Consider the following 25,396-nt stretch of genomic DNA (forward strand, 5'->3'; position numbering starts at 1 on the left):
GGCCGCGCCTCCAACTTTCCGCGCGTCCCGGGGCTCTGCGCGCAGACGGGGCCGCGGCCGCGCGCAGGTACGTGGCGTGCCGGCCCGAGCGCTGCGCTCCGGGGAGTCTCCTTTTAGGTGCTGGAGGAGGAGGGGGAGCCGGGCGGCGGGGCGCAGTGTCCCAAACGAGGCCCCTGACCGGGCCGGAGGAGGTGGCCCCCGGGGCTGCGGGCTCTGCCCGCCGGGACGGTGCTCGGTGACGGGCCCCGGGGGACGGGGCCAGCTTGTGTGGACGGAGGACGAGATCGCCAGGCTCTCCGCCCCCTTCCTCGGTCCCTGGGCCCCGAGCGGTGTGGTCCTAAGGGAGGAACTGGCAGAGGCGAGGAGCCCTGGCTCAGTTTTCCTCTCCAAGCCTGCTTGCATACATTTACAAGAGACAGGTGGTGCCAGTCAGGTTGGAGTACTTTCCTGGGGTAAAGACTTGTTGGGCGGCTGTTGCTCAATTTCATAAATTCGCTGATGAGACTGCATTCAGGTCGTGGTTGTTACTGCGTGTGCGTGCGTGTGCGTGTGTGTTTTCCTTGCTTCTCAACAATGCGCTGTTGTTAACCCACTTCTTGGAGGGGGTAGAACTAGCTATTTTATTTGAAGCCTGGTTCGAGGAGGCGGTGGTGGCAGCGGCAGCCCTGTTTGCTTGGGACCTCGGGGACCATGTGAATGGATCTGGTGAATTATCGAAGGGCTATCCCTGGGCTCCTGGACCCGACTGTTTACAACAGATCCAGCTAACACCGTTCAGCAGGTGCTGCAGCCCCTGCAGGGGCTGAGAAAACTCCGCCCTGCGTACAGGAAAGGAGGCAAAAACTGAGCCGAGACAGCCTCAGGAGGAGGAAGGACAATGCCTACCAATTGTTGCTTGTTTATAGATTGGGGCTGCTACTCCCTTCGCTTCTCTGGAAGGGCCTTGCTATCACATTCATCTCATTAAGAAGTCCGGTGCTCCCTGCTAATAGCTATAGCAGTCCCGATGAAATTATATAGGTCATTGAAAAATAATTCCCGCTTAATCACCTTTATCCTGCTGATTAACAGGAGAAAAGATTTTGTCGTTAATGTACCAGGCCTGCCGGTCAGGGTCTCCAGTTTGACCCCTCTTCCCCAGGGCATCTGGTACCAGATAGGGTGTTGGCCTTAAAGCTGCCCAAACCTAGTGGACCGCAGTCAACGTTCACATTTGGAGAACTTCAGTGGTCTTCTTTGGGTAGAAATTGAACAGGAGATTCAGACCATAAATATGTGCTTTAATACTGTGCACGTGTTGGCTTTAGATAATTTTTCAGATGATTGAAAGTTGATTTCTCTTAGTTAATCTCGTTCCACAAGGCTCCTAAGAATTGTGTCCATGTCTACCTTGAAATGAATTAAGTTTGGGGTCACATTTCTCATTTTTCTTATAAAGGAACAGAATTAAACAATGCAGGGTGAGTGGACAGGGAAAGAGAGGGTGGGCATCTCTGAAATGGACTCAGGGGATGACTTAGAGTGGTCTAATGATTTAGGTCCACCTACCCAGCTAGCTTCCTTGCTTCTAAAGTAGAGGCACTATGTATTGTACCACTTTTAGTGGAGGCCTTTGAAGACAGAAATGAAAAGTGTTCTATTTTTACAGAGGCAAAGAAATGCATTGCTGGAGACAGTCCTGTGCTCTGCCTCGCAGGTTTGGTTCAAAACATTTGCTCTGCAAAGTTCTTTTTGTAATAGGAAATTCATAGACAGTGACTACAAATCAAGCAGCAGATGTGCAAATATCATGGAGAAATGTGGAGGTAAATAGAAGAAACAGGTAAATGTTACCTTTGAGGAATGAAATTATGTATAATTTCTAAAATGAAAATTTGATGAGGAATCTCTCTTCTGTTCACAAACAGCAAAATTACTTTCTCTGATCTCTGTGTAGACGTTTAATCTCTATTCTGCATACATTTGTCTCATAGAAGAACCCGGAGGCTCACTGAAGATCTGGCCCCTCAGATTCTGGCCTTGAAGCAATTGGTGTGTTCCACTCTTACGCCCAGTGACTTCTCTTAGCTTTTAACCAGGTAGGGGAACTGTGTTCAAGAGTGATTAAAAAAACTACAAGATCTTCATTTATAGAGATTTCATAGTAAAGACAATAACAGAAGTGAACACTTCTGTAGTGCTTTATGATTAACAAAATGCTTTTACATTTATGCCATGTGATTTTTTTTGAGACAGGTCTGTTTATATAGTTCAGGCTGCCCTTGAAGTCACTATGTAACTCAAGCTGGCCTCAAATTTGAAATTTTCCTGCCTCAGCTTCCCAAGTACTCGGATCACGTGTGTACCACCACACCCAATCTTATGTCACATGGTTTAAACATTCTGCAGTGAGTTCTGTTAGACGACACAGGAGGAAAACAGCTGATGTTCAGAGATAAGAAAGGACTTGAATGCACATACTTTGCTTTTTTGTGTAGGAGACTGAGGTCTGAATTCAGAATGTTTGACTTACAGGCCATGCTTTTAATTTTTCCTTTTAAGATTTTATGAAGTTTTTAGATATGACGTGAGATCTTATTTCTTATTAACCAAAATGTAAACTCATGTGGAGATAGGACAAAAGTACTATATGTAAATATGCGTTTATATACATAAAGATGTGTATATTTTATATCCTAGCATCTGAACAGTGCGGCTGTCTAACAAAGTTTAGCTGACTTGGGTTATATTTGGGAGGGAAGCCCTGGGAATGTCATGGGTGAATTAGTGTTCCAGTAGATCAGATAGGGCACTTTTGGTGATGTCTGAAATTGGGGAAAAAAAACCAGTAAATAGTAATAAAAGTGTGTGGTTTACAAATACAGAAGTAATTGTCAGAAAAAAATAGAGGAATTAAGGAACTTTTTGTTTTTTAAAGAGTGAAACTGGGGTGAGAAAGGCCAAAGTGCTGGTTTGGGCTATGTATTTTATACTGGATAAAATTTTATTCTTTATACATGTATATTTTTATGAAGCCCTTTAGCAAGAATAAAGGTGTGTTGCCAGAATTATAGCACTGATAGGGACTGCAGAGGTTGTGTATTTCCAGATCTTTCATTTTGCTGATGAGGAGACTGATGCATACAAGTTCACATGATTTGCCCAAGGACTTGTAAGTGGAGGGACAGACCTCTCCCAGCACAAGTTCACACCCTTTCTCAGATAGGCAGAAAATTTTCCAGCACAAGTGATTCCTCAGTTACCTTTCTAGGTAATTCTTTCTTCTGTTTAGTTTTTACAATGTTTGAATAAGGTACAGGACTATGGATTCAAACATAGTTATCTGTAATTCCTTGCATTTTCATTATGAAAATGTTTCCTATGTCTTCAGAATCTGAAGACTCTGTACTTTTTGTAGATGCGGTTTGTCTACAGCTGTGTAGAAGGTGACAGTGTTTCTCAGTTGAACTGGATAAATACTGGGGCTTGGGCTGGGTTTTTATGCTGAGAAGCTCTTACCAAGAAGATACTTAAGGGGACTTTGCCTGTACTGAGTTGGTGTGTGTTGCTTAATTTTGAAGTTCAGAGGGTAAAGATTCTCATGTCTTCCAAAACAGAGGTAGAAATAGATAATATTTTAGAGCTGTTCTAAAACCCGAAGTTTTCTCTTTTCTTTATAAATAAGATTTTCTTCTCTTTCTTTTCTAGTTGTGTCACTAACTTAAAATGAAACTTGATTTTTTTGAGTGCACTCATAATAATATTGTTCCATATCCACACATAAAGTTAAAATGAACTATAATTTTATATTCTGGAGAAACTGCTATAAATATGTATATTTTCACCCCAAATTTTTCATCATATAAAATATATTATTACTGTGGTTGCTAATAGCAACTAAGATCATGTCATGCAACTTTCAACTTGGTACTTACTTATTTATACAGTGCTGGGGATGGAACTTAGTTCCTTGTGCATGCTAGGCTAGTGCTCTACCGCTCAGCTATCCCCAGCCCTTCGTTTTTATTTTTATTTTTACTTTAAAAAAATTTTTTTTTTTTGGTATGTGTTTTTGAGACAGGGTCTCCCTATGTAGTTCAGGCTGGCCTTGAGCTCACTTTGTAGCCCAGGCTGGTCTTGAACTCACAGTGATTCTCCTGCCTCAGCCTCCCAAGTACTGGGATTACAAGCGTGCGCCACCACACCCGGCCTGTTTTTATTTTTAACTTGACAGTATATCTTGAAAATGTTTTCATGACCATACCTACAGCTTATTCTTACTTTCTTTTTTTAATTGGCTGTGTAGTACTGCATTTTTATTTCTCTTATTGGGAATTTGGGTTTCCCATTTTCTCATGTTGAGAAGAGTTCTTTAGAGAACATCCCTGAAAGTGTATCACTGTGTACTTGTGTGTCTTCAGGAAGAAAGGCTTCTCAAAGGGTCACAGGTATGAAAATGTTAAAATTTTTGTAGCTTACATTTCCTTAAACACGGTCCCTTCAGCTTTAGTTATATTAACGCCTTCTTTCTTAATGGACAAGCCTGAAGTTGGAAATTATTAGTACATGACCAGGTGAGGTCAGAATAGTGCAAAATGCTGAGCTTCTAGGTGGTGGTCACTTCATTTCCTCACCTTTCAGGTTCTTTTTGGTTTTAATGTTTTCCCCAAAGAGAAGATGGTAATTGATAACAGCTATAAAAATACTCCGCAGTTGTTGGATGATCTGCTAATTAGCTTTTATGAAGCATAGGGTTTTTTTTAACAGTTTCTTAAGAACATTATCCTTGCTAATTAGCTTTTATGAAGCATAGTTGTTTTTTCTAAAACCGTTTAAGAACATTATTCTAGGACATGCCATTAAGGAGTTCACAAATCCATTAAGTTTTCTTGAAGGTGGTGAGAATATATTTGAGCTCTTCTCCTTGTATTGTTACAGTTTGCCTCTGTTGAAATATTGGTCATGGTCATTTTCAGGATCTTTGGGCTTTAGAAAGTGCCACAGACTGATTTCCCTCTTCTGTGTATACACAGTGTGAAATAAGATACTTCGGCTAAATTTCATGACTCAGATTCATTGGGCAGGAACTTTTCAGGAATTCCTGTAACATAGTTTTTTATTGACCGTTGTAAAGACTTGAGTAATATTTTTATTTAGTCCAAGCTTCTTTCATAACTATTCCATTAGAGGAGTTTTAGTCCTCAAAATGAACATTTTTTTTGTGTGTGCGTGTACGTTCATGGGACTTCTACAGTTTATTCATTTCAGGTTGTAATTGTCAGAGTGAGTAGAAACAAATGTATTTTTTACATGCATAGATCTATACACATACAATCCTGTATCTATATCCACACATATATACACATAATGTATATTTGTGTATGAGTATACAGTGATACAGGATGTTTGTTGTTATTTTTTTCTTGTTTTGTGGTAGTAGAGATGGAACCCAGGACCTTTGTACTGAGCTATATAGCCCAGCCCTTTTTAACATTTTTTTATTTTGAGACAAGGTTTATCACTAAATTGTTGTGTTTTACTGGCTAAGCTTGAATTTGTGGCCCTTCTGCCTCAGCCTCTCAGAGTGCTGGGATTATAAGAGATGTGCCACCATGCCCAGCTAAGTTATGTCTTAAATATATGATCTTCAGCATGTCATTTAACAGACAACTTTTTATGTCCTCAAAATAAGAATGTCTGCCCATGCTTGTCTTATTGGTAAAAATGGTTTTTGATTTTTTTTGGTATGAAAAAGTTTTATAATAAAATTAGATTAGGACATGAGAAATCTTATGGTTTGCATATACTTAAATTTTGATTTTTTTGTGGGAAATGCAACGTGTCTAAAGTATTATTTTTTATTCTCTAACACAAGTTTACTTTTTGATACGTACTAATTCCTTATAAATCTTCTTATGAATAAATACACATTCATAATTGGTACATACTCTAAAATGTTTGTGCTTTTGGCTTATTTTAAGCAAGACGTATTTAAATGCTTATGAAAAATCTGACAGCAGGACTTCGATCTTTCACTGCCCTTGATTTGCTGCAGGAAACACCGAAGTACTCAATACTTACCTACTGCTTGTATTAAAAGACTTAGTAGTTAATATTTTCTTATCAGCTTGATTAGTTTTGACTTCTGAATTTCCTGCTTGTACTTCTCCACCACGTGCCTGGTTAGGATTTTGCATGTCCTATTTGGAAAGTGCACACTGGAGTTGCCCTTGAGTAAGAACCAGCTTGCAGCAATCCCACACTTGTGTTTTCCCATCTCCTTTGTTCCTTAAGTGAGTCCTACTTCTTGATTGTTACTGGATTGGGTTGTCACTGAGGAGTGGCCATTCCATCACAGTCATTTATAAAATGAGTAATTCTGAGTAGGTTTCCTGTCTCAACCTGACTCATTCGACCTGCTGTTCTCTGATCTTCCGGTCTAGGCATGCCAGGCACCACCTCTCAGCTTGGCACTGTTCCCTATGTGGTCAGTTCTTAAATCTGTATTCTCCCTGCTGACCTTTGGAATCCTAGACTTCCTTCTCCACTTCCTTCTATATAGGTTTGTGTAGGGTTAGATCCTGACATCAAATTAAACTCTAGGGAGATAAGCGCAAATCCATATTTCAGTCACCCAGCAGAGTGCCTTATGTTGAATAGACTCTTGTAAAGAAATATTTGTTGTTGATGATTTGCCTTTTGTTTTCATATGGGCAATTATATTTTTCATTTTGTTTCTATTTTCAGTTTTTCTTCCCCTAATCCATTTTTCTGCCACAGTCAGTGTGATTTTTTTTTTAGTCAGTGTGATTTTATAAAATATAGCTTTATGTCACCCGTCATGGTCCCTGTTGCCAGCTGGCTGATGACTCAGCTCAAGGTGTGATAGTTAATTTTTTGTGTCAACTTGCCTGGGCCACAAGTTGCTCAGTAAACCGTCTGGGTGTGTCTGAGTGTTTCTGCCTGGGATTAGCTTTGGGATCAGTAGACTCAGTAATGCAAATTGCCCTTCTTATTGTGGAGGGCCTGACTGAATTTGTGTAAGCACTTGCCGTCTTTCCTGCAGTCATTCCCTCCTCTTCTCCCTTCTTCCCTTCTCCCTCCCTCCTTTCCTCTCTCTCTGTCTTTGAGCAGAGACAGTGACTGACTTTCCAGCTTACCAGCTGTAGATGTCTGGACTTCATAGCCTCAGAATTGCATGCACAAATTCCTTATAAATCTGTATATAAACACCCTCTCCACTCTTCTGGTTCTGTTTCTCTCAAGAACCCTAACACTCAAGTATCTGTCACCTGATGCCTCGTGCAGATCCTCTCTCTGCTTTGGTTCCATGCTAGGCTGTTTTTCATTCCGGAACACACCATCTTCCCCTTTTCCTCATTTCTATTGAGACCAGTCCTTCCACTTCATTCCAGGGATGTCCATCCTAAAAGACTACCTCCGAACCCCTGTGCTCCTTTCTTCCTGGGTTGTCTTTTCCTCTAGCAGTTTCCTAGCATCTGACTCTTCCTACTGAAATTTTAGAGACTTAGTCATTTGATGCAGTCTAGTGTTGCATTTATACTTTTGTCCCTCCCAGATGGACTGTACAATCCTTTAGCATCAGGACCAAGCGCATATCAACAAACACTCTACCATTCTTAGTGGTGCTGTTCCTTTACCTAGTAGGTAGCCAGTGTGTTCTGCTCGTTTTTCAAAGCTCTATGATCTACCTAGGGAAGGAAAGCCAAAGGAGGGCTTGTGTGCCTGTCCTCCCCATTTTGAGCCCATGGAAGAAATCTTTAATTCACTCCTCATGGGCCAGAACTTGTTCTCCATGCTGTGCTCCAGAGATGGCCTGTTAGTTGTTGGAAGACTAAAAGTGAAACCTATAGCTTGAGGCAGGGGAATTGCAAGTTCAAGTCTAGCCTGGGCAATTTAGTGAGACCCTGTCTCAAAAAATTTTTTAAAGGGCTGGGGAAGTGGCTTAGTGGTCTGAGGGGCCTGGGCCTGTGGCCTTGACTGAGAGCATATTTTTTCTAAGGAAAATAATTAGATTATGTTTAATGTCCTATTGAATTTGTCAGTTCTTGAGGTACTGGTTTGCAGCTGTTCATGTTGTCATCTGCTTTGCTTTTGTCTCTTGTAATTCCCTTTGTTATGCCTCTTGCTAAATCCATTCCCGTCTTTCTCCTTAAATACCTTGTATGGTGTGTAGCACATTTGGATCAATAGTTTTGAGCAAAGGTGGAGAAGAAATAGGGCAAGAGAGCTGTATGTTCCTAGGACGTTTGGATTTGTCAAATCTCATGCAAGTTTCATTCAAGTACATCATGACTTCCATTATTTTTTCCTTGCTTGAGATGTAGTTTTTGAGGAACATTATAGGAGATTTGACCTCATTTTTCCTTTTGGCTGGTTACTCAAAATGTTAGAAACCCTCTGTATTCTTTGTCCTCTTTATTGTGTTATTTTATACTTGTCTTTTAGTATATTATGTTTTGTTTAGTTATTATAACATTTGTTTCTTGACTGTCTCGCCAAATAAAATATAAAGTTCTAGGAATCATTGGCCATATTGGCTTTGGTTACATTGGCATTATATTTCAAGATGTAGTTCAGCATTTGAACTACATGATGTGTAGCATTTCTCAAATCGAATGAGGATTTGCTAAGCTGGGGCCCTTCACTCTCCACATCTGTTTTGTTGGTTAGGCTTCATGTTGTATCCTAGGGGACCTCTTTCTTTTTCCCTTCTTGTTGCTGAAGACCTCTATTATCTAGACCTAGTTAGCCTTTTCAAATTGTGCAACCACTGCTTCCCAGATATGTGGCTTTGTAGTAGTTATAAGTTATATTAAGAACAGAATTAGTCATGGTTTATAAAATCATTTTGCATATGTATCTCATCTGAGATATCCTTGAGTCTATGACAGCGGTTGTGTCCTTCAGAGCTTATCTTTTACCAAAGTGTATAAGTGAACACATCTTTTGCTGCCAGTGATGTAACTGTTTGTAAGGGCATACTTTCCCCTGAGCTATGATGATGCCAATTTGTGTATGAGGAGCATGCCTCTTTGTCTTTTTTCAGACAGTCTTGCCATGCAGTTCAGGCTGGCCTGGAACTCACCATGTAGCACATGCTGGCCTCGAACTCGTGGCAGTCCTTGGGGAGTGTGCCTCTTTGAAGGAGTATTTTGGCCCTCTAGAAACAGTCATTGCATGCTCTAGAAGAGTGCCTATGTGGTAATAAGGTCCTCAAGTAAAGTGATGAAAATGAGAAAGGAGGAAGAAAAAGAAACAGACAAGGATCAGCAAGCATTGTTGGGATACTTCTCAGTGGAAGGTACTTGGCCAGATGCTGAAAAACCATTGTTGCCCCAAACTTAATCTGTTAGTAGGAGCTTCATGTAGAACTATCCAGTAGGGACTGGAGATACAAGTGTGGAATTGAGAAGGTTGTCCTATAGGGTGTGATCTTGTAGCAGTGAGAGCTAGTGACGTTCAGATTCTTTGCCAGGAAATTGCCATCACTGCTTCCCACCCCGCTCCTTGATAAACTATTGAAGATGGAACCATTTTCCTCTGAAAGGCCTTTAGTTCTTGCCTCCAAGCTACGGGAGTGCTCAGTAATGATTAGTGTCTAATGATGACACAGGAATATTCCTCTGAGCAATTGGAGAGCTGTAGGCGTGTCACCCATTGACAGGTGCTCACAAATCTCTTTTTGGTGTTTTGAATTATTGCTGCCTGGGGAGTTGTATACAACTTGTTCTGACAGAATGGTCTTAAATATTCATTCCTTTTACCCATTATTTTGAGAGAAATGCCACCATTTAGTCTTCAGCTTGCCACTAGCAATTTTGGAGAAATTGTATTGTAACTTTTTCAAAAGACCTATTTTCATATAGCTCATTTATCTGTTACTTTATTAATGTTATTGTTTGTAAAGATGGAGAAACATACACTTGGGGGTTAGGAAAATTAGAAGTCAAATGGAGGTCTTCGATCAGTTATACCTTACCTTCTGGTAAGATAATTAGCAAGGATTTATTACTGTGTGAACTACTTGCCATAGTGGAAAGTGGATGCAATTTAGATGTAAATAGGGTTCAAATCCCTGATCTGTACCAGTTAGGAAATGTGTGACCTTGGACAAGTAACTTTTCTTTGATGAGCCTTAGCTGCCTTGTCTATACCATATAGAGAGCTGAGTGTGGTGGCATGAGGCTGGCTGAGGCGTGAGAACCATGACTTCATAGGCAGCATAGTGAGACCCTATCTCTTATAGAATATGCGCGCGCACCCTCCTCCCCCACGTTTCACTACTCCTTTGAGCTGCGGGAGTAGCTCAGTGGTAGAGCACTTGGCAGTTGCTTAGCATGGGCAAAGAACTTCAACCCCTAACCCTGGGGAAACAGAAGGGGAAGAAGAAAGAAAAAAATGGGCACCCCAGGGAGTTTCTATGAGGATTAAATAGATAACACATGTGTAGTGCTTAATGTGGAAGTCATAATTCTTGGGATAGTTATTTATGCATGAAGGCTCTGTTAACATTGTTCTAGGGACCACGTGGGAGGTTCAGTAGGTGTGCAGGCTGTATGTCTGCAAAACCAAAAAGATGAAGACAGGTAGCATGTTAACACACAGAAAATCAGGACAGTATATAATGAAATGTTCTTTGTAGAGAAGCAAAACTGGAAAGGCAGAGGTCACCCTGGTCATAATTTTCAAGGCTGACGATGGGGCTTGTATTAGGGTTCCTGTGGTCCCAAATTGTAGAAGTCTAAACTGCACAGGGCTGGGAATTTATTAGCTCAGGGTTAAGGCACTTACTTAGCATGGCCAAGGCCCTGAAGTCAGTCCTCAGCATCATAAAAACGGACTATTTGGGGGATTATTGCTTCCCACGTATGGGAGAAATGATTAAATTCTCAAAATTCCGGGCAGCCATGAACTGAAACCTCTGAAATGATGAGCCTGGCTGTATTGTTTTTAGGCCTGCAGAGAGGGGAAAGTATCATGGAGGAAGCACGTGGCAGAGGGAAGCGGCTCACCTCCAGGTAGTCAGGACACGGTGAGGGAGAGATTGCCAGAGAGGAAGGGGCTGCGAACGAGTTACAGTCTTCAGCGCACGCTCCCAGGATGCACTCTCTTCAGTTAGGTCCTGCCTCCTCCATTTCCATACCCTCCCCGCAATGCTATCTGATTATGAAGCCATCAGTGGATGAATCGTTGATAGAGTCAGAATCCTCGTGATCCAATCACTTCTCAGAAACCCTCCTCCTGAACATTGCAGCACGGGGACAAGCCTTCAGTACTAAGCATTGGGGGCTATTTCATATCCATCTGTAACATGGATGGATTGAAAACAAGAAACTTATTCCTCATGGTTCTGGACTCAGAAGTCTCAAAGCATGATACTGTATAGGCAGGGCTGCACTCCTTCCAGAAATGCTGGGGGAGATCTTGCCTCTTCCGGCTTCTAGTGGCTGGCCTTTCGCTTGTGAATGTGTTTCTCTGCTCTGTCTTCATGTTGCTCTCTCCTCCAAGATGTGTGTCTTTGTGTAAACTCCTTCTGCCTTTTTTCTTACCTGTGATGGCACCACCCTTTTGGAAATATTTCTTTGTATTTTTTGAGAAAAGTAAAGGGCTAGTGAAAATCCCTTCACTTGGAATTCAAAAGTTATACAATGGCTGGAGGTTTAGGTAATCTACTTTTCTTCTTCCTGGCACATTGGTGAGTGCATGAAGTGGTTAGGTTGGATTTGAAGACCGTTGGCAAAGTATCTTCCCATGACGACTTTGTTGAACAGGTAGAATTATGAAAAGGCTGGCATTTTTACTGTTAAGAACAGCTCATCTTTCAGCTCTTGTAGCATGATCATAAAATGTTCAGGTGAGCTGCAACTTGCATGGAAAGCAACCTGAGTATAGCTCAGCGGTGATTAACATTTTCTCTGAATTACTCTTCTAGGTAGTTCTACAGCATTAGAAGGCTTGAGCTTTTTTAGGCTTGAGATTTCTAATTCCTCAATTTAATCTATTATTTCTCTTTAAAAACCAGAACTATTGAGAATTTTTGCAATATTCCCTTCTCCTCGCTGTGCTAGAAAGATTTCAAGGTATAATTCAAATGCAACCACACAAAGCAGAGCACAGCATTTCTCCAAAGAGCTGTTGTAGTATATCAGAAGTGTAATATTTCTTAAAATACCACCCTGTATACCAATTTAGGTGTAAACGTGTATGATGACAATGTCAAGGTAGTACTGCTATAGGCTATGTAAGTTACTTTGTATATATTTTATATATAAAATATTTACTTTTTTTCAGGGAAGAAAAACAAATTTATATTGCAGAATCTCTGTTAAATAGAACTTAGATTGGGGCTTAGGTTGCCAAAACCAGAATGTACTTAGCCTTTAGAAGTCAACCTATTGACTTAATATGGTTTTATATTTCCTTAGAAAATTTTATATTGAATTTCTTTACTTCCAAATTAAAAGCTGCATTTTGTAGGGAGTGGTATAAGCTTTCATTGCAAAATCTCAAAATTAGACCATTTTTTATGGGTTAGGATTTAGATGGTATGCTTGTTGTTGATACATGAGAATACTAAAGTCCAGCTTCCTCTTAGTGGTGAGCTGTTTGTGGTACAGATTGTTTTGGGTAACTCAGATGCAAAAACATGAGGCCAGTTCAGTACAGAATTAGACTTTTTGTGGTATATGTGTTACAAGAAAAACATCCGCAGTGTCCTTACATTACAAGCTTTAGAGAATGGAGAAGAGCAAAGGTAAGGGAAGTCTTATCAGCCAAGAGCTCTGGGCCACCCCAACAAAAGATTGCTTTGCAGTCCTGAAAGTCCTTGAGCCTTGACATAAGTACCAACAGTCAACCACTGGGCACCACTGCACACTGTTCATGTGTAGCTGGCCATACTGTTAGCTCAGTCAATCTACTTCTTATGTATCATCCATCTCCTCCGTCTTCTGTACCCCTTATGTGGAGCCAGTGTAGGTTCGATGTAAACAATTTGTGCATTCTTTCCTTAAATTCTCATCATGGAGTTACTCTTGGCTCTTAGGTCTGTGGACATAGTTTCATTTGCTATCCAGCCTTGCTGCTGGTAGCTGGGGTAACTTGTTTTAGAAGGTGGTTCTTTTTCTGGCTGGCATCTGTAGTAGCTTAGTAAACTCCTTTGTTTCAGAGAACTCTTGGTCTCAAGGTTTGGTTTAACATGTTCATCTAATCTGTAAAGCTGGCTGAGCATTTTATTGCATTGTGTCAGAGGACAAAATCATGTTTGTTTCTTCTCCCCAGCTTTTATTTTTTTATTAGTATGAATTTGCAGTACAAAATGATTGCATTCCTGGTGGGGAGTTGTGTATGTACATAACACATGTTCTTTTTTTTTCAATCTCATTCCTCTCCCCTCCCTCCATCTCTTGATCCCCTTCCCTTTTGCAAACAGTCTACTCCCTACTTCCTAATATCTATCCTTTATTTTGCCCTTTATTGATATTTTGACTTTCTCAGATAAAACTTACATGTTTGATTTATTTCATTTAACATTAGCTCAAGGTGCTTTCATTTTTTTTCTTACAAATGGCTCAAGTTTATCCTTAAATACCCATTTTCTTTATCCATTCATGGCCAATTCCAAGATTAGTTATTATAAGTTGTGCCACTATAAACATGGGTGTGCATGTGGTAGTATAATATGATGTCTTTAACTCTTTTGGGAAGATTCCTAGAAGGGGAATATCTAGGTCAATGAAATTTCCAGTTTTAGTTTTTGAGAAGTCTTCATACTGATTTCCACAGTGGTTGGTTGTACTGGTTTATGTTACCACCAACAATCCCCACCCCCAGGATTTGTTGTTTGATTTCTTGATGATAGTCATTCTTTCTGGAGGAGGTGGAATCTTGATATTGTTTTGATTTGGATTTCTCTAATGGCTAGAGATGCTGAACTTGTTTTCATGTATTTATTGGCTATTTGTATTTCTTCTCAGAGGTGTCTATTCATTTTGTTGCACATTTTTCGACTGGGTCTTTTATTTTGGGGGGTCCAATTTTTTTGAGTCCTTTTGTATTGTAGATTATAGTTCTCTGTCTGAGGAACAGCTGGCAAAATTGTTTTTGTCATTCTGTGGGTTATCTTTTCACTGTTGGTTCTTTCCTTTGCTGTGAAGAAGCTTTCTAATTTGATATGAGTCCATTCGTTGATTCTTGATGCTATTTCTTGTGCAGTTGGGATTCTGTTTAGATAGTCCTTGTCTAAGCCTTTGTCTTTAAGAGTTTTATCTGGTTTATTTTCCAGCAAACTATTTCTGTTTTAACTTTTATTTTTAGTTTTTTTGGTACTGGGAATCGAACTCAGGACCTTGCGCTTTCCAGTCAGGCGCTTGTGCCTCTGAGCTCTATCCCTGGCTCTGCTTTAACTTTTAGATCTTTGATCCATTTTGATTTTAGGTTACTACATGATTAAACAAATGGCTCTAGAATCAATCTTCTGCATGTGTATTACCAGTTTTCGCAGTGCCGTTTGCTAAAGAGGCTATCTTTCCTCCAACATATTTTTTGTCCCTTTGTCAAAGATCAAATACCTGAATGTTCCTGGAGTTGTTTCTGTATTCTCTAGTCTGTGCCATTGATCCTATTTGTTTTTGTGCCATCACCATGCTGTTTTTAATCAGTGTAGCTTTGTAATATAACTTGAAGTCAGGTTTTGTGATGCTTCCTTCTTTGCTCTTGTTGCCCAGGGTTGCTTTTGCTATTCCGGGTCTCTTCTGTGTCCATTTGAATTTCAGGATTGTTTTCTGTAGTTTCGTAAGGGAGGCTGTTGGTACTTTGATTGGGATTGCATTAAATCTGTTTATCACTTTTGGAAGTATAGCCATTTTGATTATATTGGTTCTGTCTATCCAGGAACAGAGAATATCTTTCCGCTTTCTGATGTCCCCTTCTGTCTCCTTTTCAGAGTCGCTAGTTTTTGTTGTAGAGGTTAATTCCTTGGTCCACTTCCTTGGTTAGGTTAATTCCAAAATGACATTTGTTTAATTGTTTTACTTGGCTTTCTTTTCTTTCTTTTTCTTTTTTTTTTCTTTTTAAAAAATCTGCTACTGGGGATTGAATCAAGGACTGTTCTACCACTAACAAACATTTTCTAGCCCTTTTTCATTTTGAGACAGGATCTTGCTAAATTGCCTGACTGGCCTTGAATTTGAGATCCTTCTGCTTTAGCAACCCTGCTAGCTAGGATTACAGGTGTGTGCCACCACCCTGATTGAAGAAAGGCATATATATTTAAAAAAATTTTTTTTTGAGGTATTGGTGATTGAACCAAGGCTTTAGCATCCAACTACCTTCTTTTAGACAGGGAATTGTTAAGTCACTAAATTACTCAGGCGGGGTTTGAACTTGTGATCCTCCTGCCTCAGCTTCCCAGCGTGCTGAGATGACAGGAGTGGGTCACCACATCTGGCTTGTTCACCACATGGTGTAACTTACTTGTCTTGCTGCCAAGTGGGGTGGTTCTGAACCACTGGTGGTACATACACATACTATGTACCACTGGTGGTACAAGTTGTCGGGAATATATTACTTTGTAATTGATGCAAAAATTGTATATACTTATGATAGGCAATGATAATTCAGTACATGCATGCAGTATATAATGATCATATCAGGATAATTAACACTTTTGTCTCCTTAAACATTTTTCATGTTTTTGTTGGGAGCCTTGAATTCCTCTTTCCTAGATCCTTATAAAATATGTAATAAGTTGTAGTACACTTCAGTTGGCCTACGGTGCCTTACACATGAGAACTTTTTCCTCCTGTCTCAGTTCCTCTCCCTAGCCAACCTCCTGCTGTCCCGTCTTCTCTCTAGCCTTCCCAGCTTCTAGAAAGTGTTCCTTTCTTTCAGTGAGATCAACATTTTTAGCTTCTACATATGAGTGAGAACCTGTGATATTTGTCATTCTGTAATTGGGTTTAGTTTTGATACTAGGATTGGGTAGCAGTTCGTACCGTAAAACAGAGTAAGTGTTCTGATGGCCCAAGCTAAAGAGGTTGGTTTTATAGATGGACTAGGTCTTAAAGAAAGCAAAAACAAAAATGAAGAGATTGTTTCAGTTACTTCCCTTGTAAAGTGGGGTCTAGCATGGAGAACCACAGGAAAATAACATTAGTTACCATCTGGTTATTAAAGTTATTTCTTTCGTCTGAGGATTAAAGCTGAGGAAACTCATTATCATGCGAACTGACACTGGCCTGCTTGGGAAATTTGGCTGTTTTCTCTCTAATCCTAATTTCTTGGAAGGTCAGGTAAACAGCTTTGTTTCAGTTTGAGTGATAGGGAACTTTAATGTGAGTGACTCTGTTTTGATTTTTAGCCTACTGCAGCTTAGTTCAAGACAATAGCTTCCAGTAATTTTTATTTAATAATTGCTGTGCCATTGTAGCAGACTCACATTATAGACATATTTATGGAAAATCTGTATTTTGTGGAGGGTGTGAACTGGAACTAGTATATCATATAGATATAAAAATGACTTTCCCCTGAGGGTAGAGTCATTGGAAGTGATAGATCTAAATCCTTTCAAGTTTCTTGGGCATTCTAGTTGCTTACTAAATGGTTTATTGTGAAACTTGGTGGTAACAAATTTCTCAACCAACCCATCCTTTTAGAGTTGTAGAATTACCCAGTTTATGTACCTGGTGATAAAGGAGGAATGATGTATGAAAATAATTAAGATAGTGGTTTACATTTCCCTTGGTAAAATACCATAATACATTCTTTAGTACAGGCTTTTGTGCAAGAAAGAAATATTATTAATGTTTTTGAGGGTGTGCTTTGTTTTATTACCCAGGTGTAGTACAGTTTTTCAGGAATATACATTTTTACCTAAAATGAGATACTTCCTTTGTTTTTCTCATAATATTTCTTCTTATTCAAGATATGCTGCAGAAATACTATAAATATGATATGGAAAGCTGACTGAAAAAGAATCCTAACATTTGTTTGATGTTTGATTCCAATGAGTAGGAAACTTCTAGGCAAAATCAAAGCATCTTTAAGAAAAGAATGAATATGGGAGTCCCTGTCTAAGTCTTTCCAGATTTCATGTCCTCACTATCTCTCAAAGCCATTCATTTCTTACCGCGTTTACTAATTGCCCTTTCTTTTGTGCTGTTACAGTGGCCTCTGAGTTGGTCTCTTCCTGACTGCACTGGCCTCTGCCTTTGGTTCTCAATCCTACCCTTAGTGAGAGTTAAACCGTGTGGATTTCGTCATGTTCTCTCCTCTTCCCCTTCCCATTTGACATCTGCTTAAAGCTTCTCATCACTGAGAGTGAACAGAGATCCTTCATGTGTGCAAGGCTGTGCATCTTTCTAGCATCATCTCTATGCCTCTCGGACCCTCGGTACGTGAGGGTTAGTCTTCCAGTCCTTTTCATGTGTCATGTTCAGAACACCATTCCTCCCTCAGCATTTCTGTACCTGCACTTTAGTATCCTTTGCCTGGTTATCTCTCTTTCTGTCTTTTTTGGGTGCTAAAGGGGATTTTTGAGACAAAGAGGATCTCACTGTGTAGTCCAGCTTGGGCTTGAATTTGCTACACCGTCCAGGCTGTCCTTGAACTTGTGACCCTTTTGCTGCAGCCTTCCAAGCCCTGGGATTACAGATGCATGCCATCATGCCTGGCCCTGGTTAACTCCTATTTAACTTCAGCTGAATGGATTCATTTCCTAGGAAAACCTCTTTAAACTAGTCGATTTTAGTATTGTAGGCTTTTACATCGCCATGTGTTTTTCCTTCCACTGGACTTACTGGTTATAATGTGTGTGCTTATGTAAATCATTTTCATGCCTGGGTCTCCTTTTGCTTACCACTATACCTACTCCCAGCACTTAGCACAGAACCTAGCACTCATTAGGTTATACCATAAATATTGGTTGAATTAATGAGTAACATGAAAGAATGGAGTCAGATATGGCTGTTATCAAGTTGATTAAGAGTACACACAATGCCAGTGTCAGAGAGACTGTACAAAATGAAGGGTACCTTCAAGGAAATCATCTGGGGGGTTGCCTGCTGTTGTTAGAAAGGCACTTTGTACAGGTGACGAATTGTCCTTTAAGTACGGTGATCCCTCAGTGTCTGTGGGAGATTGGTTTCCCGGCTCCTTGGGGATACCAAAATCTGCAAAGCTCAAGTCCCTTATATAAAGTGACAGAGTGTTTGCAGAACTTACAGATATCCTCCTATACATGTTAATCATCTCTATACCAAGTGTAATACCTAATATAATATAAATACTATAGAAGTAGTTGTACTGTTTAGGGATTAATGACAAGAAAAAAGTCTGTACATGTTCAGAATTTAAAAAAAAAATATTTTCAGTCCATGGTTAGTTGATTCCAAACCTGTGGATGTGGAGGCAGCTGTAGTTTACAAGCCACTCAAGAAAAACACTTGCCAAGCTGGGTGTAGTGGTGCATGCCTGTAGCCCCAGCATTTGAGAGGCTGAGGCAGGAGGATTGTGAGTTCAAGGCCAGCCTGGGCTATATACGCAAGACCCTGTCTCCAAAAAAACCCCAAAGTACTTGCTAAGCCGGGCATTGTGGTGTGTATTTGTGATCTTAACATGCTGGGAGGTTGAGGCAAGAGGATAGCAAATTCAAGTCTATCCTGGGCAGTTTAGCAAGACCCTGTCTCAAAATTAAAAATTAAAAAAAAGGCTAGGAATGTAGTCAGTGTGAAGGCCCTGGATTTGATCCCCTCCCCACTTAAAAACAAGCACCTTTTAGGCATGGTGGCATATATTTGTAATCTCAGCTACTCAGGAGGGTGAGGCAGGAGAATCTCAAGTTTGAGGCCCCTTTGACAGGTTAGTAAGAGTCTGAAGAGAGTGAAACAGGACTGGGAATGTAGCTCACTGTGAGGCCCTGGTTCAATCCCCCACACGCACTGGGGAAAGAGCGGGAGGGAGGGTGAAGGAAACACTTATCCTTTTGATTAAAAATAATATCCAGTTTGGAGATTCTCTTTATTTTCTGAAAGAACTTCCAACATGCAGATATCAAATTCCATTTTTAAAGAGCCAGATTTGCCACAGTTGAGAAATTTAAAAGAATGTTTTATGCATGAAGACAGTCCTAAAAGAGTTGTTCCTAAAAGGTTTTGAGGGTTGGCAGGCATTTTTGTAATAAGTATGTAGTCTTTGAAGAGACTAATATTTCTGTGGATATGTGGGTTTTTCCATTTCTGTTAAAACTTTCACTTTTCATGTGGTAACAAGTGTTTCAGTTTTGCTTCTGGTCATGTGGAGGATGCATTTTACTTTAAGTCCTTCACTTCATCTTTGTGCTTTTGTTCTCCACAGGCAAAATAAATCTTGCAGAGTTTGTTTTTTACCAGAAAGAAATGTAATAGGGACTCGAGTTAGTTATAAGGTACTGTAAAGTTTTCAGATGTGAGCTCTGTTTAGGAAAATTCCCTGTTAGTGTGACCAGTCATAGAACCAGGACCGGCTTCTTTAATTGAAAAGTGTCAGGGATTCTTGCCAAGTTCTATTACTCATTTATTCAATACCCATGTTGATTTAGCTACCAGCGCTTAACCTCTCTTTTAGACTAGGTACTACTCCTCTTATCATTTAATTTTGGAGGTGTGTACTATTTTTCTCTGGTAGCTGAAATCAGTATTCATTCTTAAGTAAGGTTAACTGAGTTTCACATATCATATATTTGTATTTGCATTTAATCCTTGGGAACATGTATACCGCACTGATAAAAGCAGCTGTTTCTAAGCAAGTTATTTCTCACAGCGCAGTGCAGGTCATCTCTAGCTCTAGAGTTTTCATTTGTTCACCTTTGAGAAAATGTGCTCCAGTCTACACGACGTAGATGGTTTCAGAATAGTGGACAGCTTTATAAACTAACATTTTTGGGAAAGCCTTGGTTACATGTCTGGAAACAAAAGTTCTTCTGACCTTTTATTCTGGTGTCCTTGTTTGCACCTGAGCAACAGAGGATTAGAGCAGACGTTTGCTTTTTGTTTCATTTACTGCTCACCAATAAAAGCATGCAAATTTTCCTACAGCTTCGGTTCAGACAGTATTTCCTTCTGCAGATACTTGTGCTTTGCCTAGCAATAATATCAGGATTTATGACATAATGATCTTTCGAATTTGGTCTTTTAAAGAGTGGTTCTATCCTAAATATCTCCTTCCACAAGTTTACTCCTAAAGCTGGTGGAAAACAACCTGTTATTGTTTCTGAGGGAGATTCACTGTGTTCTCTGCTCATCTGTGTGCGTCTCAGCAAACGTGTGTGTCACTGAGTCACGGCCTCTTACCCGAATCGCTGATTTTCATCTGTGATCCCTGGCCAACCATGCCTTACCTCCAGATGGAATTCTCCCTGGAGGGATTTGAATAATGTCACGTGCATTTTGACTGGGATGCACTTATATTTGCATTAAGTCCTTCATTGTTGTTGTTTTTTAAGATCATCCGTTCTTAAACTGGGGTTATGTTATTATATAATGAATTTAATAGGTACATTTTACATATTTATCCTTTACCTGATTGTTGTGCTATTTCCTGTGTGGAGCATTAGAGAAGGGAGTTACTCTTCCATGTGACATGGTGACATATTGGGAAATTATTTCTGTGTGTCTTCCGGAAGTCCTGGGAATGATGACCATGAGGTGCAGAAGTCACGCTGTGAGGTCATGAAAAGTTAATGCCTTATGAATATAATTCCCTGCTATTTTAAATAAGGACCTACTCAAGTTAGGCCACATATGTTAAGATCCTTGTGATGTGAAACCGGGTGTGGTGGCATGCATTTACAATCCCAATACTCTGCTGAGACAGGAAAATCTCAGATTCAAGCCCAGCCTGGGCAGTTTAGTGATTTAATGAAACCTTGTCACAAGGAAAAGCCTGGGAATGTAGCTCAGAGTGAAGGCTTTGGATTCTAGCACCAGAACTGGGAAAACAAAACCCCAAACCTTTAGGATAGGAGTTGAACAATTTAAAAGTGGGGTTTTTTTTAATCTTTTTTAGACAGGGCCTCACTATGCAGTTCAGGCTGGCCTTCAACTCACTTTGTAGCCCGGGCTGACCTTGAACTCACAGCAGTCCTCCTCCCTCACCCTCCTGAGTGCTAGGATTACAGATGTGCACCACCACACCCAGCTGGTGAAGGAGGAGTAATAAAGAATTCAGCTAATTCGCCAGTCTGCTGTGAAGGAAACAGACTGCTTTGTATGACAGCTTTACCCATCTCCTAAGGAGAAAGCTGAAGTGAACAGAGATTAAATAATTGCAGAGATGGGATCTGAATGCAGAGCTCTGACAGCGTAGTGACCTTGACCACTGCGAGGGGCTGCTTCTCCTTGGAGGAGGCGTGTGTGCGTGCTGTACGACGCAGTGCAGACTCCTGGGCTGGGGTGCACGCAGCTCAGTGGAACAGTGGTTAACTCTTCTCCTAACGTGTCTGAGGCCCACTGGGTTCATTCCTAACCCTGCAGAAGAAAAGTAATTGAAGAGATAAGGCAAATTTAGATTTAGAAGTTGTCAGAAAATTAACTGAGCTTTAATTGAAGTAATGTTGATGTGAAATACTACTCTTGCTTTAAAGGAAATAACAAAGTTTATTCCAAGCCAGATACGAGTGACAATGGCCTGGAAATGTGGATTCAAGTTATCTTCAATGACATGTTCTACTGTGGAAGAAGTCATGAACTTTGATAGTTGCAGGATAAAAGAAAGTCACAAATCAACACATTTGCCAGTTATATTGATGGAAGCATTAGGTAGGAGAGCTGCAGCAAGGCGGAATCTCCTCTACAGGATTCAGGTGTTGCAACATCCTTAGTTACAGAGTTGGTGGAGACTAGACGTCTGCTAAACTTAGTGGTACATTCCAAGATGTTTCTGTATTAGTTAGAATTTTAGGTCAGATACAGAAGTTAAGGTATTTGACTATGAAAGGTCTAAGATAGCCCAAGGTAATTTTAACTCTTAACCTGTCATATCCATTTCTCTATAATCCCAATGTTCTAGTTACCCAAAGTCAAGCAATCTGCAGGATCTTTTGTATAGATGTGGCTTCTTCAGAGAACTTCATTTACACCAGCATGTTGTTCTACTAGACATTTGTCATGGGCCTAATATGTGTCAGGCACTATGCCAGGTGCTGGACAGGATATCAGGATCACCGCCTGTTACAGTTTAGATCTAGGTATTTGCCCAAAGCCTCATGCCCTCCTAGGTGGGACTTTTGGAATGTGATTGGACTATGGGGTCTTGTAGCTGACTTGCTGTTAGGAAGTGGGATCTGATCCAAAAGAGGGTCACTGGGTGCTGGGCCCGGAAGGGTTTATCTCCCCTTCTCTGATTCCTGGATTCTAGGAAGTGAGCAGCTTTCCTCTCTGCCGGGCCCTTCTGCTGTGCCATTCTGCCTTTGAGCCGGCTGACTGTGGCCTGAAGCCTTCCCAGACTGTGAGCAAGTTGTGGGCTTGGGTATTGGGACTCAGCAAGGGGAAAGTGACGAAGATACCAACTGTCAGCTTCTAAAGTAAATAAAAATAACTTACATACAAGACAGAATTCATGGAGGCGACATTTACTTGGTGTCTGTTGTTTGCCAAGACTGGGTTAGATGCTGAGAATGGTTCATTTCTTCATTAATTCATCCAGAACTTCTGCTCATCTGCTGTGTGCCAAGCAGTGTTGTAGATACTGGGAAGACAGTTGAAAACAAAGCAAACAAGGTATGCATTCTTGTAGAAACTACGGTCCAGTGGGAAGGAGATAGGCAATAAATAAGCAAGAAAAGGTCTGTTGTACAAAGAATTGAGTAGGATGGTATGCAGAGAGTGGCTGGGTAGCAAATTATAGCAGAGTTCAAAGATAAGTAAGACCTGGTCCCTGCCCTGGAGGTGGCAGACTTGTCAAGAGCCACCAGCAGCATGATTCTGTATGTGTAGTGATAGGTGTGTGAACAAAGCGTTATTAGTGAAGCTGGCTGTGGAGAGCTTCAGTGTTCTCATGAGGACACTCAGGGATGGCTCTGTGCTGCCGGGGCCAGAAGCACATTCAGGTGTAACTGGGGAATGCTCTGTAGTATGGGCTGATCAGGGGAGAGACTGATGAGACGTGGAGGTTACGCCCTGGAATTTAGCTCTGTACAAGTTCAGGAGAAGGGGAGAGGAGGAAGTGGTTACTTGTCATGAGAGACCTAAGGAAGGCTTCCGGAGTAGGGTGATACTTAAACTTGGTCTTTTAACCTGAAGAGATGAAGGGAAGTGACCCCAGGTGACATTACTATGCACAGAAGTGGAAAGATAATACCTTATTTTGAGAGCAGCCAGACTTAGCCACAGGTTAAACACAAGGTGCGTGAGGGAGAAGGCCACAGGGGTTGGGTCCGCAGTTCCAGCTTGTTTCAGGCAAACAGAAGCCCTTGTTGTAGGGCTTTCGAGAGACAGACATACTTAGGAATTTGTTCTCATAGCAGTGTATAAAGTAAATGGGAGTGGGAGAGAGAGATGGCTGACAGGCGGGTGTGGAGGCTCTTGAGGTCTCTGAGGTTGGGATTCTGATCTAGGATGTAGACCATGGCTGAAGATGGTGGGATGGCCGTGGAAGTGGAGATAGTAAGGCAGTGTTCTGATTGCATGTGGAAAGTCAGGAAGAGGAAGGACAAGAATGTGACTCCCAGGATAGCACATAAACACAGCTCTGTGACCTCATTTACTTGTTGTGATGCCATTGGGGAAAACATTTTTTTTTAAAATCACACCTTTCAATGCTGTCTCCTAGAGCAACTTGTTCATTGTAGGTGATAGGAAACAGCTTTGTTTTCCTGGAGTAGTGCAAATGTTCATTCCTGACAGGAAATCATAACTAACTAACCCTGTTTACATTTTTACCTTGGTATTAGGAAGCATAGAATCAAATTCTGTTTTTAACTGCAGTAACTGAGTAGGATCTTACAGTCTTCATATTTAAATTCTATTCTAGTTTCTCTGATTCTGTCCAGAGCTTTCTTTCAAATTTTAGTTTTCTTCAATACATGCATCTTTCATAAGCTACTGCAGATTCATTATAGAATTAGGCAGGGGCTAAATTCATTTTGCCATTGTGCAGCTAACTGCGATATTCTTAGAATGTTAAGATCAGTGTGTGATTTCTGTTTTCTGTGAACCTTGTCCTTATTGATAACTTTTAAGCAAGTGGTATGCGTAAACAGACTGTAAAAACAAATGAAAACGATGCAACAGATGAGAGCTGCATTCATTAATAAATACTTGTGCATTGAGCCAGTGCATTCTGCCTCTTGGTCTGTTATACATTCCCAGGTATATCAACCTTTGCAAAAAGAAATGAAATTTTGTTTGGTCATTCATTTGCAAATGAGTAGTGTTGGTGGGTTGTTTACTATTGAGTTGTTAGTAGGTCAGTGGTTAGCTAAAAAGAACTGACCTTTTGCTAACTAAGTTCTCTAAAGAAAAGTCTTTTCTTTCTCATCCTATAAAAGGAAACCTTTGCTATCAGTGGCCACATGAAGTACACTACTTTATACCAAAAATCTTGTGAATGAAAATAACCAAATAACTCAAGGGATATTTATGATGACTAGATTTATCTTATTTAACCTCCAGTAAAAAATTTCCTGATTTTGCATTTGAAAAAAGTGTGTTCTTCCTTCAAATTCTCTGATAAAGTGGGAGGATGGGGGCTGGGGACTTAGCTCAGCAGCACGGGGACTTAGCTCAGCGGCACAGCGCCTGCCTGGCAAGCGCAAGGTCGTGAGTTCAGTTCCTGGTACCGGAAAAAAACCAAAAGAAAAAAAAGTGGGAGGATGTAAATTTGTGGTGCAGAAACATTTTGTAGAATTGAAAGAACATCTACGAAGACTTCTGGGGAAGTTTCTTTTAGAAATAGTAATTCCTGGATGGGAGACACTTGTTTCAAATCAGTGACCTATTTCCCATTTCTATGGAATGTCAAAATATTTACATGAAAGTATTTTTGTGATCTGTTTGTCTAAGAAAAAAGTAAGTTCAGTTAAGTAATGCGTGACAATTGCTCATTTAGATTATAACTAAATTTTATCCTGCAGGAAGTGCAGATCTTTTAAATGTGGTTGTAATGTTTTAGTATCTTCTCTGAAAGGGTGCAGGGGTAGATTTGAGTGCCACGGTGGGGCCAGGCCCTGTTCTCCCTTGTGTCTGTGTTAACTTTCTTGGTTTTCATTAAAGCTCAGTTTACTCAGACTTAATGACTTTATTGTTAAAAAAAAAGTACAAAAAAGTTCAGAATTTTATTACGTTAAATAGAATCTTATATTAGGAGCCACAAGGTACGTTTCTTTTTGATCTCAGTGTCAAAAATAGTTGTGCTTTCT

General features: G+C 40.4%; 1 protein-coding gene and 1 long non-coding RNA gene across 2 annotated transcripts in view; one reads left to right on the top strand and one right to left on the bottom strand.

Moving 5' to 3' along the window:
* The window catches only part of Fam160a1 (family with sequence similarity 160, member A1), a 244,571-nt gene continuing 219,175 nt past the window's right edge, over positions 1 to 25,396 (top strand). The window contains exon 1 of the mRNA XM_013522889.1: positions 1 to 67. The gene's annotated coding sequence lies outside the window, so the exon portion shown is untranslated. The remainder of the gene's footprint in view (positions 68 to 25,396) is intronic.
* On the bottom strand, positions 21,197 to 23,652 carry LOC102024328. Its single transcript, XR_001237053.1, has 3 exons — positions 23,338 to 23,652; positions 22,581 to 22,725; positions 21,197 to 21,506 (listed from the first exon to the last, which is right to left on the bottom strand). It is a non-coding gene; the product is annotated as an uncharacterized LOC102024328 (long non-coding RNA).

This window comes from Chinchilla lanigera, unplaced genomic scaffold (assembly GCF_000276665.1).
Source record: "Chinchilla lanigera isolate Chin_1 unplaced genomic scaffold, ChiLan1.0 scaffold00070, whole genome shotgun sequence".
Classification (NCBI taxonomy): domain Eukaryota; kingdom Metazoa; phylum Chordata; class Mammalia; order Rodentia; family Chinchillidae; genus Chinchilla; species Chinchilla lanigera.